The 13259-nt window shown below is 38.5% G+C and overlaps 1 protein-coding gene and 1 long non-coding RNA gene across 6 annotated transcripts in view; one reads left to right on the top strand and one right to left on the bottom strand.

The window, feature by feature from the left end:
- Positions 1–10081, bottom strand: part of LOC117229103 (uncharacterized) — a 45819-nt gene extending 35738 nt beyond the window's left edge. For both annotated transcript variants that reach the window (XR_004492475.2, XR_004492474.2), the window contains exon 1: positions 10036–10081. This is a non-coding gene — a long non-coding RNA (uncharacterized LOC117229103). The remainder of the gene's footprint in view (positions 1–10035) is intronic.
- Positions 1–13259, top strand: part of LOC117229102 (uncharacterized) — a 568421-nt gene that overhangs the window by 541014 nt on the left and 14148 nt on the right. The gene's annotated exons all lie outside the window — the stretch shown is intronic.

The following is a 13259-nucleotide window of genomic DNA, read 5'->3' as shown; positions in this document are numbered from 1 at the left end:
ATGTTCTAAAATTTTGTCGAGGAATAATAGAAATTATTTTCAATGCAATATCGATTACCGTGTCGGAAGAAATTTTTTAATAAATAAAATTTGCTCGTTCTCCGTGTAACGAATTTTCCAAAAGAATAATTTACAGAACATTTTGCTGTCGGTCAAACTAATTAGTCCCTATTGATAAGCTTTCACGTACGAGTTTCGTTATTAGCAATATTGTTCCGGTGGAATATTCGAGAAGGTATTGCATATTCAAAGCTCCGCACGGGTTTATTATTGTTCATGTGTTGTTGGACATAATTAGAGCTGAATTGAAAATTTACATCGAGCCATTTTACACGTTGAATATTGTGTCTTTTCAATATCGCGTAGACCGAAGACAGTGGAACGCGCGCGCTATGGTTATTATAATTTTCACTTTACTTTTGAATATTCAAAGCTTTATATTATGCAACGCCGCTCATAATTGCTGCAAAAACAGAGCTTGCAAATGCACCGTGTTATTATCGGCATATATGACTTTTCATTGCAAATAACATTCTCTTCGGTACGCGATCTTTGTTAATGAACCAACATCGAATCCCAATTGCCGAATAAAACTACTTGCAAAATGTATTCGAACATCATTTTAAAACGGTAACATTTTTAAAACCAATCGACGCGTAATCAAGGTTTTTTTTTGCAATCACTCGGAGGTATAAAAATTACCTGATTTTGGCTGCAGTCCACAAAAAAACTGCAATTTTCACGATCATTAATTGTTTGCAGCTCGCAACAATATGAATCGACCTCGCTGAAACTTTCGTCGGACCGATTTTTTAAATTTTCCCTCCAGATTCGGATAAATGAGTTAAGAAACAGGAATTTTATTCCCTTTTTTTTCATTCCAAATAATAGTAAAATTAACGAAAAAAAGAATAGTACGATTAGTATTACATATTTAATTATCGCTGAACTCCGTTCAGTATTTTATCGAAATAACGCGAGCATTAACAACGAGTTAAACAGATAAACAATAAAAGATAAAAAAGATAATAAACAACTTTTACACGCGGATTGCTAATACAGCCGCTTTCCCGTCGGTTTTCCGATCTGATCCGACATTTTCTCGATGCGGAGGCTTACTCTCGTCAACAGGATTACAATAGGATTCATCCGAGCAAGAATATTACCCTGCTAAATAACTAATCATTGCCGCAGGGGAGGAGATATTAGCCCGAGTTTGCCTGGAAAAACGAACCCGGTTCTCGCATCGATCGTCAAAATTTAATTTCGCCGGCGGGTTCCTTTCTCGTTCTCTCTTTCTCTCGCAGCCGATCTCTCTCGTCGTAAGCTGCCAGAGAGGACAGATCAATTATTAAATCCTCTTACCTAATCGTCCGCGAGAGATTATGCGAGAAGGGGGCCCGGCGTTTTCATCGAAAACTTCACCAATATTTTCATCCCTCGGGAACGAACCGTCGTGAAGTCCAGATCGAAAGTTCGGGATCGTTGTGTGACGAGGTTGATGGGGATCCGGATCTGTGAAACCTATCGTTATCCCTGCGTTTAATTAACGCGGCAGATCGAATCTGCGGCAATGTAATAAGGCGCGACGGAATCGCGTTATCCTCTCAGACGAGCCTTTGTTCGTCAATCGACCGTCGCTCGTTCTGCAAAATTAAATAAAATTTTCTGTATTAATCGCACGAAGTGCCAGCTAAACTGTCGCCTTTAACAGCTTCGATATCGTGATACATAATATACTCGTCGATCCTTTCAATTTCAATGCTTTCTTCAATTCCGCTCGGTCAACTTTGTCGTAAGTTATTTTATCGATTACTGTAAACGCCGAGCAAGAATTGCATTGATAATTGTAACAGATTGAAAACAGCGCGTTCTTAAATTCTTTCCAATTTCTTCACGCTTTCAGATTTCACTCGCCGATTAACACGGGTCGCTAATTTTTTAACACGTTACGTAATAAGGCGCGACGGAATCGCGTTATCCTCTCAGACGAGCCTTTGTTCGTCAATCGACCATCGCTCGTTCTGCAAAATTAAATAAAATTTTCTGTATTAATCGCACGAAGTGCCAGCTAAACTGTCGCCTTTAACAGCTTCGATATCGTGATACATAATATACTCGTCGATCCTTTCAATTTCAATGCTTTCTTCAATTCCGCTCGGTCAACTTTGTCGTAAGTTATTTTATCGATTACTGTAAACGCCGAGCAAAAATTGCATTGATAATTGTAACAGATTGAAAACAGCGCGTTCTTAAATTCTTTCCAATTTCTTCACGCTTTCAGATTTCACTCGCCGATTAACACGGGTCGCTAATTTTTTAACACGTTACGTAATAAGGCGCGACGGAATCGCGTTATCCTCTCAGACGAGCCTTTGTTCATCAATCGATCATCGATCCTTCTGCAAAATTTTCTGTATTAATCGCACGAACTACCAGCTAAATTGTTGCCCCTTTAACAGCTTCGATATCGTGATACATAATATACTCGTCGATCCTTTCAATTTCAATGCTTTCTTCAACTCTATTCAGTCAACTTTGTCGTAAGTTATTTTATCGATTACTGTAAACGCCGAGCAAGAATTGCATTAATAATTGTAACAGATTGAAAATAGATTGAAAACAGTGCGTTCTTAAATTCTTCCCGATTTCTTCACGCTGTCAGATTTCACTCGCCGATTAACACGGGTCGCTAATTTTTTAATTTACGGTCGTCCAGATCGTAAAGATACATTTACATGTACATTAAACGTTACAACAACGCTCGCTCGAAACCAGAACGAACGCCTTGTCGTTACTTTTACAAGCTAATGTGAAACAGCTGCTCCGTGAATCTAGTGTCACGTGACCAGCTTAGCGCTCGCCAATGATTTGTTAATAGACCCGGTTAATTGCTCTGGATTCGAGTGTAGCCGCAGGCAATTAAGAGTGAGATCGATGTCCGGTTACAGATTAAACTATAGATACATAATCGGTTTGACGGTAGTAATGAGGGAACACTGGATATGATGCCCGTGTAATCCAATTCCGATTAGACAGCCATCATCTACCGAATTTCAATGCGTCGATTCGCTCCGCGCTTCGCGAACAAACGCTCGGATCATCATTGAATCGACACCGATCAGTGTCAACCGATCACCGTTCTATGCGAACGCATTTTTATCGGACATATTCGACTAATTTTGCAAACATGAATTCTCAATGTTCTCCGATCATTCTCTGGATCATGCACATTTTATTCGACGATTCTAGAATACAAATTCTAGAATATAAATTCTAGAATACAAATTCTAGAATATAAATTCTAGGATACACACACAAATTCTAGAATATAAATTCTAGGATACACACACAAATTCTAGAATATAAATTCTAGAATACAAATTCTATTTATTCGGAATAATTATTTCCAACGTTCCGTCTTTTTATATTCTTTTCAAAGTGCTGCTTACTATAGCTCGCACGCGACAAGAAGCCGCCTTTGCGTTTACATTCTCCCTCTTACCAGCTATCCCACTGCCGCAGCTAGTAAGAGGGGGAATGTGAAAGTATAGTCCTCGCGCGACAAGAAGGCGCCACTGTGTTTACATTCTCCCTCTTACCAGCTATCCCACTGCCGCAGCTAGTAAGAAGGGGAATGTAAACACACCTTCTTGTCGCGCGAGGACTATACTTCGCTAATAAATACAATCGTGTTTTTGGTAGGTGATCTGAGAAAATTCTCCGAGTGCAAAGGGTTAAAATATTTGCAACATCGCGCGCCTTTTACCCTCTCAGCAAAGCTAGAATATTCTATGTAAATTCTCTCCAATTGTCCCTCAGCTTGTAAACAAAAATGGACAATTTGGGAAATGGGGATATGATTATTCGAGCCTTGTAGCTCGTTTTTATAGTTGTTGATGATTGGCAATCGTGCCTCCTCTTCCTGAATTGTCCATTTTCGTGTACAAGCTGAGCGTCAATTAGAGAGTCAATACGTCTCCTTTTTCGTAAAAAAATATATTACGATCATTTAAATGTGCATAAATGTCGACAATATACATATCTATTTACATACTTCATTTGTTTGTTACTAGAAACACGATACCGAATAATTTCTTTAAAAGTACAGCAAACAGCAATTGCAATTTCCCTTTCAATTAAATAAATAGAAATATTCTCTGTTTCTATTATTAAGAAATCAAACGTGTTTTTTTTATTTTTGGTACATGCTGAGGGACAATTCGAGAGAATTCACTGTACTTCATAGAGTTCCAAATGCAATTACATTATTTACTTGTTCCCAGTTAATTGAAAACGATTTAAATCGATCATCGATTCGAAGCTTCGGTGTTTTGGACGATCAGAAATATTAATCGAGACAATTCAACGAAGGAGGACAGCACAGACGCTTGAAAGATGACTCGGACGTTTCAGCTCGGTGATTTCGCGCCTTGATAAATTACGCGTAGAACGCTAATTATGTCAATGCTCGTCGCTCCGGCGGGAAAAATAATTTACAGATTTTTCTCGCACGCCGATGAGGTTACAGGTCACTTAATTCCGCAAAGCGGCGAGTTACACTCGGCCGCCAGCACGCAACTTTCGTCCAAGGCGCGTTTAACGTCCAATTAACACAGTCGTACCTGAAGCGTGCAATTTCCGCAACAGCCAGAGGAGACGTCTAACGGCCGACTTTTCCAAAGTAATTCTCCAATTACCGCGAGAAGCGCGGCCTCTCCGGGGAGAATAATTTGCGTAATCCTTCGGAAAGAAAAAAAGAAAAGAAGGAAAAGAAAAAGACGAAGCGATCGTCGTCGCTTGATTAATACGAAAAAGAAGTTGCCGTTGAAGCGGTCCCCGGTAAACTGCTTTTCAACGATGACACAAGATTGCGCCTGTCACGGGCGCAACGTTCGCCGGGCGATGTTTAACAGAAAAGTAAAGTTATTAACTAACCCGCGCAGCCCGGGCTAACTTGGTTCCGAAGCGTTGGCCGGAAGTTCGCAAGCCGCTTCTCCGCCCCCCGCGACAAACCAGCCCGGTCTCCCAGAGGGCGAGGAAGTTGCATATTGTTGCAACAAGGGTCAAGCCTGCCGATAAACTTCGCGAGGCAACGAGCGAACGCGGCATGCAACGCGGATTCTTTCGGCGAATGAGAAACGCCCGGGCCGGGATTGTCCATTCAACTTGTAACTCTTAATTTCGAAGCGGGAAAACAAGAAATTCCCGTCTCACGGCGTTCCGCCGGAGTTCTCCGCCGGAAAATATGCTTTCGCCGTCACGGTGAAGTTACTCGTTAGTTCGAAATACGTTTCTTCTTTCGAACTTAATTAGTTTCCAAATCGCCCCCGGCCGGAAAGAGCGAATTCTTGGTGCCTCGGCGTCGCTAGAATGTCGGAGTTGTCGTCTGCCGTACATTGTCGCGATATCGAAGGAACGGTAATCGCGGATAATTTGAGAACGCGGTGCAATTATTTCTCCCTAATGAGCGCTGAGATTGCGCGCGAAAATGGACTATTTGGGAAGGATTGTTCGTGCCTTGCGGTTCGATTTTATAGTTACCGGTTGTCAACAACTGTAAAAAACGAGATGCAATGCTCGAATAATCGTATCTTCTCCTTCCCAAATTGTCCATTTTTGTGCGCAATCTTAGCGCCAATTGGGGAGAAATTACTGTATTGTTCTCTGGTACGAGCTTTTCGCATCCGTCGCGTCAAGTATTACCACGAAATATTCGACAACCCTATTGTTGCAATATCTTAGAATTTGATGTAATCCGATTTCTGATAAAAGAAAGAAGGTCTTAGAATTTTAAAAAGACACATGACTGACAGAGTGAACTAATTCCCATGAACACACAACGAAAAGCATAATCAATTTTAGCGTAATTAAAGAGACATCAGAATTTATTCACATCCGAAAGCGAGACATTTTTCGCAGATTTCTCATTGGTTCACGACAAAATGGTTCACTAATTTGCCTCGCAAGAAAAAATGAAACACGAAGACCTAATCGTCAATTGTTTTCTGCTTCTTAGCTTCCAAATTCGTTGTTGATCCACAGTCGTGGACAAATGTATATGTGCATTTTGCTTTTTGAAATGGGATAATTGTTTCTACGTTAGACCAAACGGGTCGAATTTTGTTGAGGTCAGTAAATCTTATAAATACAGATGATGCAATAAAGAAATGTATACAAACACGAATTTAAATAATGCTACATATTGCATAGAATATTTTATAATCATACAAAAATCATTGTCTCAAAATTCCTTCCTTCTACTGATTCAAAATAGCATGTACATACAGGGTGTCCGAAAATTATGTTACCTCTGGAAAATTAGGGGTTCCTAAGGTCATTCGAAGTAACTTTTTCCTTCACAAAAATTTTCTGCGTGGCTTCGTTAACGAGTTATTAACGAAAAACACTGACCAATGAGAGGCGAGCTCGATTGGCGAACTCGACTGGCGAGAGGCGGCCGAACCAATCAGCGGAACTGAGCTTCGTCCGCTCGTTGGCTCGGCGCCTTGCGCCAGCCGAGCTCGCCTCTCATTGGTCACCGTTTTTCGTTAATAACTCGCAAACGAAGCCGCGGATCGCATTTGCGCTAAGGAAAAAGTTACTTGAAATCACCTCAGGAACCGATTGCGAATGACTTTAGGGACACTCTGTGCAAATATAACATAGCATCTCGTATAAGTATTTTATGACTAAACTGCGCATTTGTATACAAAATGAAAATTGTCCAAGTTGATTATTCGAAACCTAAGATCGATGAAAATGTCTTTCTTCTTTTAATAATTCTAAAAAGTTCTACTTAATATGGAACTATTCTCAAACTCTTATATTTTTACGGTCTTCTTTTCGATCTAGTCACATTTTTGTCAAAAGCGCATAAAATCCGCAGTCTCTTCATAACCGCGAGGATACTTCATGAACGTAAGGATAACCGTCGCCGCAGCTTACGAAATTGAACTATCAATCAGGTGGTAGAACACAAGCAAAAGTGCGGAGCTGGCGACAGCTCGTAAAAGGGAAATTATCGGGAAGATTAATTCGCTTGGCCGCAAGTTTTTGATTTTCCGTCGTCCTCTTTCGAAATTCTAATATTGGACGCACCGTTAACGGGACAAGCTTCCAATTAATTTCATACTAGAAGACAGCGATGCGTGTACAATATAAAACCGACTCCATAAACTTCCGAGTAAATTTGCTAATAAAATCAGTTACGGACGAGCGAATAACACAATTATTCACGGTAAAATCGTGCCGTCTACGGTCGTAGATCAACGTGCTTCGGCTGTTGCAATTTAATAACCAATTTGCTGTTATCGAGCGTAACACGAAAATGCTTGTCGCACGGTAACACGCGGAAATAGCATACGCGCGTATACAAAAAAGGTGTAAAATTTGCCAGAAATCTATCGAAGTTTATATCGCTGATTCGCTATATCACTATAGCTACAGCTATCAATTATATCGCTAAATTGCAATCGATGCGAACGATCGAAAATTTGGTTAATCATTAAATCTTATTAATCACGCTTGAAGATCAGTTTCTAACACGAAAATGCTTGTCGCGCGGTAATGCGGAAATAGCATGACGCGCGTATACAAAAAGATGTAAAATTTGTCAGAAATCTATCGAAGTTTATATCGCTGAATCGCTATATCACTATAGCTACAACTATCAATTATATCGCTAAATTGAAATCGATGCGAACGATCGAAAATTTGGTTAATCTTTAAATCTTATTAATCACGCTTGAAGATCAGTTTTTAACACGAAAATGCTTGTCGCACGGTAATGCGGAAATAGCATGACGCGCGCATACGAAAAAATTGTAAAATTTGTCAGAAATCTATCGAAGTTTATATCGCTGAATCGCTATATCGCCAAGTCGCTATATCACTATAGCTACAGTTGCATCGCTAAATTGAAATCGACGCGAACGATCGAAAATTTTGTTAATCATTAAACCTTATTAATCACGCTTGAGAATCAGTTTGGATAACGAATCGAGCCGGCACGGTGTCCAATAGTAATTTAGCCAGTCGATTATGTATGTCGCTTGTTCATGGAAATTCGTACGAGCGGTTCAAAATATTTGTTAATCATGAATGCTTAACAAGCAGTTTGGATAGGGAATTATGCCGGCACGTGACCAATAGTAAATTTAGGCGGTCGATTACGTTTGCGACAGCGATTAAGAGCTAGAAAAGCGAGATTTTTGCCGGTGGGCTTAATTCGATGGTGAAATTCATTGATCGTTGCTGGGAAATTCGTGCGCCTAGCCTGCGAGATTTCCGAAGCTATTCGTATGGATCTAATCAGGATTAGATTGGGTCCGTAGTGTTCCTCTGTATTGATAGTGGATCGGTCGCCGATAGACCAATCTGTGACGGAACAATCGTCAATGCTACAGCATACCTAATACAGATGGTTCCGTTGTCGATATCCGTACATGCCAGGCGCTATTAAACTGAATCAATTGGACTGCAGTCCATTGTACCAGCAGCATTTCTTTTTTCCCCGCGTTTCCGACGCTCGTGCGATCGAGTCGTTCGCTGAATTAACGATAACATAATCGGAACGGTTGCTGCCGCAACGATTATTACCAAACAATGAACGCGACGTGTTCCTAGAGCGCGTTGAATTAGGTTTCGAACGCATAGAACGCGTGGAACGCGTTACAATTTGGCTTTTTACCGAACCAAAATGTTCTATGAAGAATAGAAATCTTAAACGGAGAAAAAGGTGAAACGGTACGGTAGCTGTCGCAACGATTATTATACTAAATAATGAACGCGACGTGTTCGTAGAGCGCGTTGAATTACGTTTCGAACGCGTTACAATTCGATTTTTTACCGAGCCAAAATGTCCTACGAAGAATGAAATCTTAAACAAAGAGAAAATGGTGAAACGGAACGTTCGATCTTTCTCTGTTCGCGAGAAGAGAATGACTCACGTGGCCCAACGAGTTACAGAATATCTCTGCGCGTAAAATGTTGAATCAACAGATGATTATCCTCGCGTCTAATAGCCTCCATAGCGAAATTTACGTCCCCTGTTTAACCTGTTTCACTTCCTTTCGTTAACCCGAAGTGACACTTCAGCTTTCATGTCGCCGGGCACTTTAACGGTTCATTTTCATTAAAATGCTGCCGTGAAATATGAACGGAATTCCTTCTTTTTTAATTTCACTTAACCCGCAAAGGCTGTTCCCGGACGCCTTGGACCATTCGCGTCGTGCGAATTTTTATTTGAAATATTATTAAATAATGACTGGAGGGGGGGGGGGGGAGATATCATCGTTTCGCGAATATTACGAGCGAAAGCTATTTACGCGTTGTTCAAGTAGCTTCCAAGTATATGCAAAAAGGATGACACGATTCGGTTTGAAAAGGGTCGAGACTGTGTCGGTAAAAAGCTCGAGCTTCTTACATCGAGTAAGACGAGTACGGCTTCGTTAAGAAAGTTAGTCTTAAATTACAGAGCCGTATTCGAGAATCGAGAATTTCTTGAATCGATACGCTTGGCTGGAGAGTGCAGTTTGACGTAAACAAATATGTGTAAATAAATATGTGTCAGTGCAGATCCATAAAAATTATTATCATTATTTTCTATATAATATTAATGTGTATGATATATGTATATATAATTAATGTTAGATATTTATATTAATTATATATAATATTAAAAATTATATTAATTATGTATAATATTGTTCAGATTAATATTTATATTAATTTATATTAAATACATATGTAATATAAATTAATATAAATAATATTAGACATAATTATATTATACATAAATATATAATTGTTATAATTGTTAAAATAATATAATATATATTATATATATTATTATATTATATAATATAAATATATTATATATATATATATATTATATTGTATTAACAATTATAACAATTATATCTATATTTAATATAAATTAACATATAATATGTTATACATAATAATATATATTATTAATTAATATATATGTATTATATATAACAATATATGTAATATATAAAACGTTCGTACCTGTTCCCCTGTTCTCCAATTTCCCCGTGATCGCGACGCGCGAATGTTATTTGAAATTGTTCGTACGTCTCGAAGTATTTACCGGAACGTCATTATCCACGGTCTTCCATTAAAATATTGTACCGTATCGGGATTCGATAAGTATCGCTCAACAAATCACACACTCGTGTCCGCGTTGTACCGCGCGCGGCGCCGCGGACGACGAATAAACCAAGCGGAAAGTCCGTGTGACGCGTCGTTACGTCGATCGCGATCCGATGCAATATTTTCAACGGCATTCTCGATTCATTGATTTTTCTAAATGCCCTCTCTCTCTCTCTCTCTCTCTCTCTCTCTTTGTATATGTATAACAATGCTCCGTTGCACGGTAGCATAACCGCATGCATAAATAGATGTGCACGTGCGTTGATGGTCCGTCGCATGAAGGATCGTTTGCGGTGTTTGCCTTGTCTCTTCTTGATAAGTTTGCTTTCAATTGTCCTCGTTAATACGACCAATGAGACCGTTTCGCATCCGTCGTTCCCGTTCGTTTTATCGTTGCTTGGCTCTTCGTCGCAGCATACTTCGGGAAATGTAAGCTAATCTGTCACCATTGAACGCGCACTTTGTTGTAGCGACCCGTCGGAGATGGGATAAGATAGGACGACAAATCAAACGAATTGGAACACGTGAAACTGTTTAGAACCGTATTTTCGAAGTTTCTCGTTCGTTCGCGGGATCATTCGAATCGCGGCAAACTCGTAGAAAAGTACTCGATCGTAATCTTCGAGCGCAATTAACCCGAGAAAGATAACCTACGTCGCAGAGGCGCCTGCGAAGACTGTTGATTTTTGTTAATTTTTCATAGAGGTCTAGTGATTTAAGTTTAAAATTACTTAAAATATAAAAAAATATAATATAAATGCATTTTATTTTTACAATAATGCCAAACCTTTAAAATGACTAGATTAACTTAAATAAATATCCATTGTTAGTATAAAATTGACGCCTTAGAAAAGCATGCGCCTCTGAAGCGTATGGTTATCTTTTACGTACGTTGTCATGTGGTCATCTTTCTAGGGTTAATCGCGAGCAGCATAGCTTTCCGCATTCGAAAATGAAAATTCGTATTCGATTCGTAGAACATCGGCCGAGATAATCGAATTTTTGATAGACGTAAGTAGAAACCCGTTCGCTCGCTTTTTCCATTTCCACGCGATGAAATTTCGGACGTTCGTTTTCGCGTTTGTTCCTCGCGTGCGAAATTTCAGAAAAGTTTTCGCAAGAATGGAACAACGCTGCGTCAGCCTCGAAAGTATTAATTAGTATAATCGGTTTAATTAGTTTCATCGGATAAGTTAGTATAATCAGCTGAATCGGACTAATGAGATAAATCAGTTCAATTAGATAAATCAGTTTAATTAGATGAATCTGTTTAATTAGATGAACCAGTTTAATTGGATAAATCAGTATAATTAAATGAGCCAGTTTAATTAAATAAACCAGTTTAATTAAATGACTGGGATTAATTAGATAAATCAGTTTAATTAAATGAACCAGTTTAATTAAATGAGTCAGTTTAATCAAATGAATCAGTTTAATTAGATGAATCAATTTAATTGAATCAGTTTAATTAAATGAATCAGTTTAATTATATGAACCAGTTTAATTAAATGAGTCAGTTTAATTAGATGAATCAATTTAATTAAATGAATCAGTTTAATCAGATGAATCTTCCTAATTACATAAATCAGTATAATTTATCATCAGTTAGTCGGTGTACAATTAATAACTGCAATAACAGCTGTAAATCGGAAAAGATTAGAAATTGAATTGAAAGTTGTGCGGAGCTTGTCGCGCGAGGCTTCGCGATGTTGATGTTGATTCGAAATTTCGAGACGGCTGATTTGCTGATTCACGCGGAAATTCCATCGCGTCGGCAGAATTGGCTCGCTCGTCGGTTCTGCGTATGGAAATCCAGTGTCTCGAAGGCCTCGTCTCCAGAACCACGTCAAGGTGCCTCGATTTTCCCCGCTCAAATAATCACAGACAACAAAACCACCGGGAATCGGTATTATCGTCGGGAGAATTGTAAGTCGTCAGCCATCGATTTAAAGTTATCGCTAGACTCCGGATTTTCTGCATCGGTGACGAAACTTGGCGTGTAAAACTTAGACAACGAGAAGACTTAAAGAATTTCGGAATATCAATACAGTGGGCCATAAAAGTGTTCGTACACCTTCTAAAACGTAATAATTTTTTCAAAATCTTTTTTGGGTGACTAAAATGCTTTTTTTTAAATTTTGTTATTACACTTGGGATGACAAAGAAAGATAAGAAACTCTCGTTTTTTAACTTCTTTACCTGATAAAATTTTCAGCATGCAATTTTTTAAATTTCCGTCATAGGCTCGGATAAAAAAGTTAAAAAACGAGAGATTTTTATTTCTTTGTCATTCCAGGTAATTGCAAAATTTAAAAGAAGCATTTTGGTCATCGCCTGGTTAAATTAGACGAATTATTGATAAATTAGATGACGGCACTTCTCTTCCCTGAAAAATATCAGCTATCATCTAAAAAATATTCAATTCGCTTAGTCCAGTTTTTAAAAAGAGTCATTGCGTTTTAAATGGTCTACGAACATTTTTATGGGAAACTGTATAGCATTTTCGACTTATTGTCAAGGAAAATAAGAAACTACCGTCACAAACGATGAAGAATATTTGTTATTTTACGCGAAGATCTGCAGTCTAGCAATCGACATCAAAGTCTTGAGAAATCTTATTAAACAACGGTCATTTTAGCTTCTCGGTAGTTTTATTTCGAGTCGTTTAAACAGGCGGAAGAGTTGAACGCAAGAAATATACATACGTAAATGAAAGAAACTGAGACAAAGGGCATTATAAAAGTATTAAATGTGGATTCACTTGTATCGTTGAAAGAAGACGATGCAATCCGAGGATTATCCTGAAACGTTCTGACTTAAATTCTGCTCGTTATTATTAACTAAACAAGGCGTTCTTAATCCGTTGCATTACGATCTATTTTCAAAGAAACGCGCGAGCATAGACATTTCAATCGTACTGCAACTCTATGCGTACTAAAATATTTCTCTTTTCATTCCATATGTTTGTATAAATGTTGACACAATTTCATCCGCAATAGATCAGATTAATAAAGCATAAAAATTGAAAAATATTCTCTTTAGAAGAATATTTTCTTTACAATGAAATTAAGAAAAAAATT

Source organism: Megalopta genalis, chromosome 7 (assembly GCF_051020955.1).
Source record: "Megalopta genalis isolate 19385.01 chromosome 7, iyMegGena1_principal, whole genome shotgun sequence".
In the NCBI taxonomy this organism is placed as follows: Eukaryota; Metazoa; Arthropoda; class Insecta; order Hymenoptera; family Halictidae; genus Megalopta; species Megalopta genalis.
The sequence above is the reverse complement of the archived record's forward strand: the minus strand, read 5'-3'. Positions and strand labels throughout refer to the sequence as shown.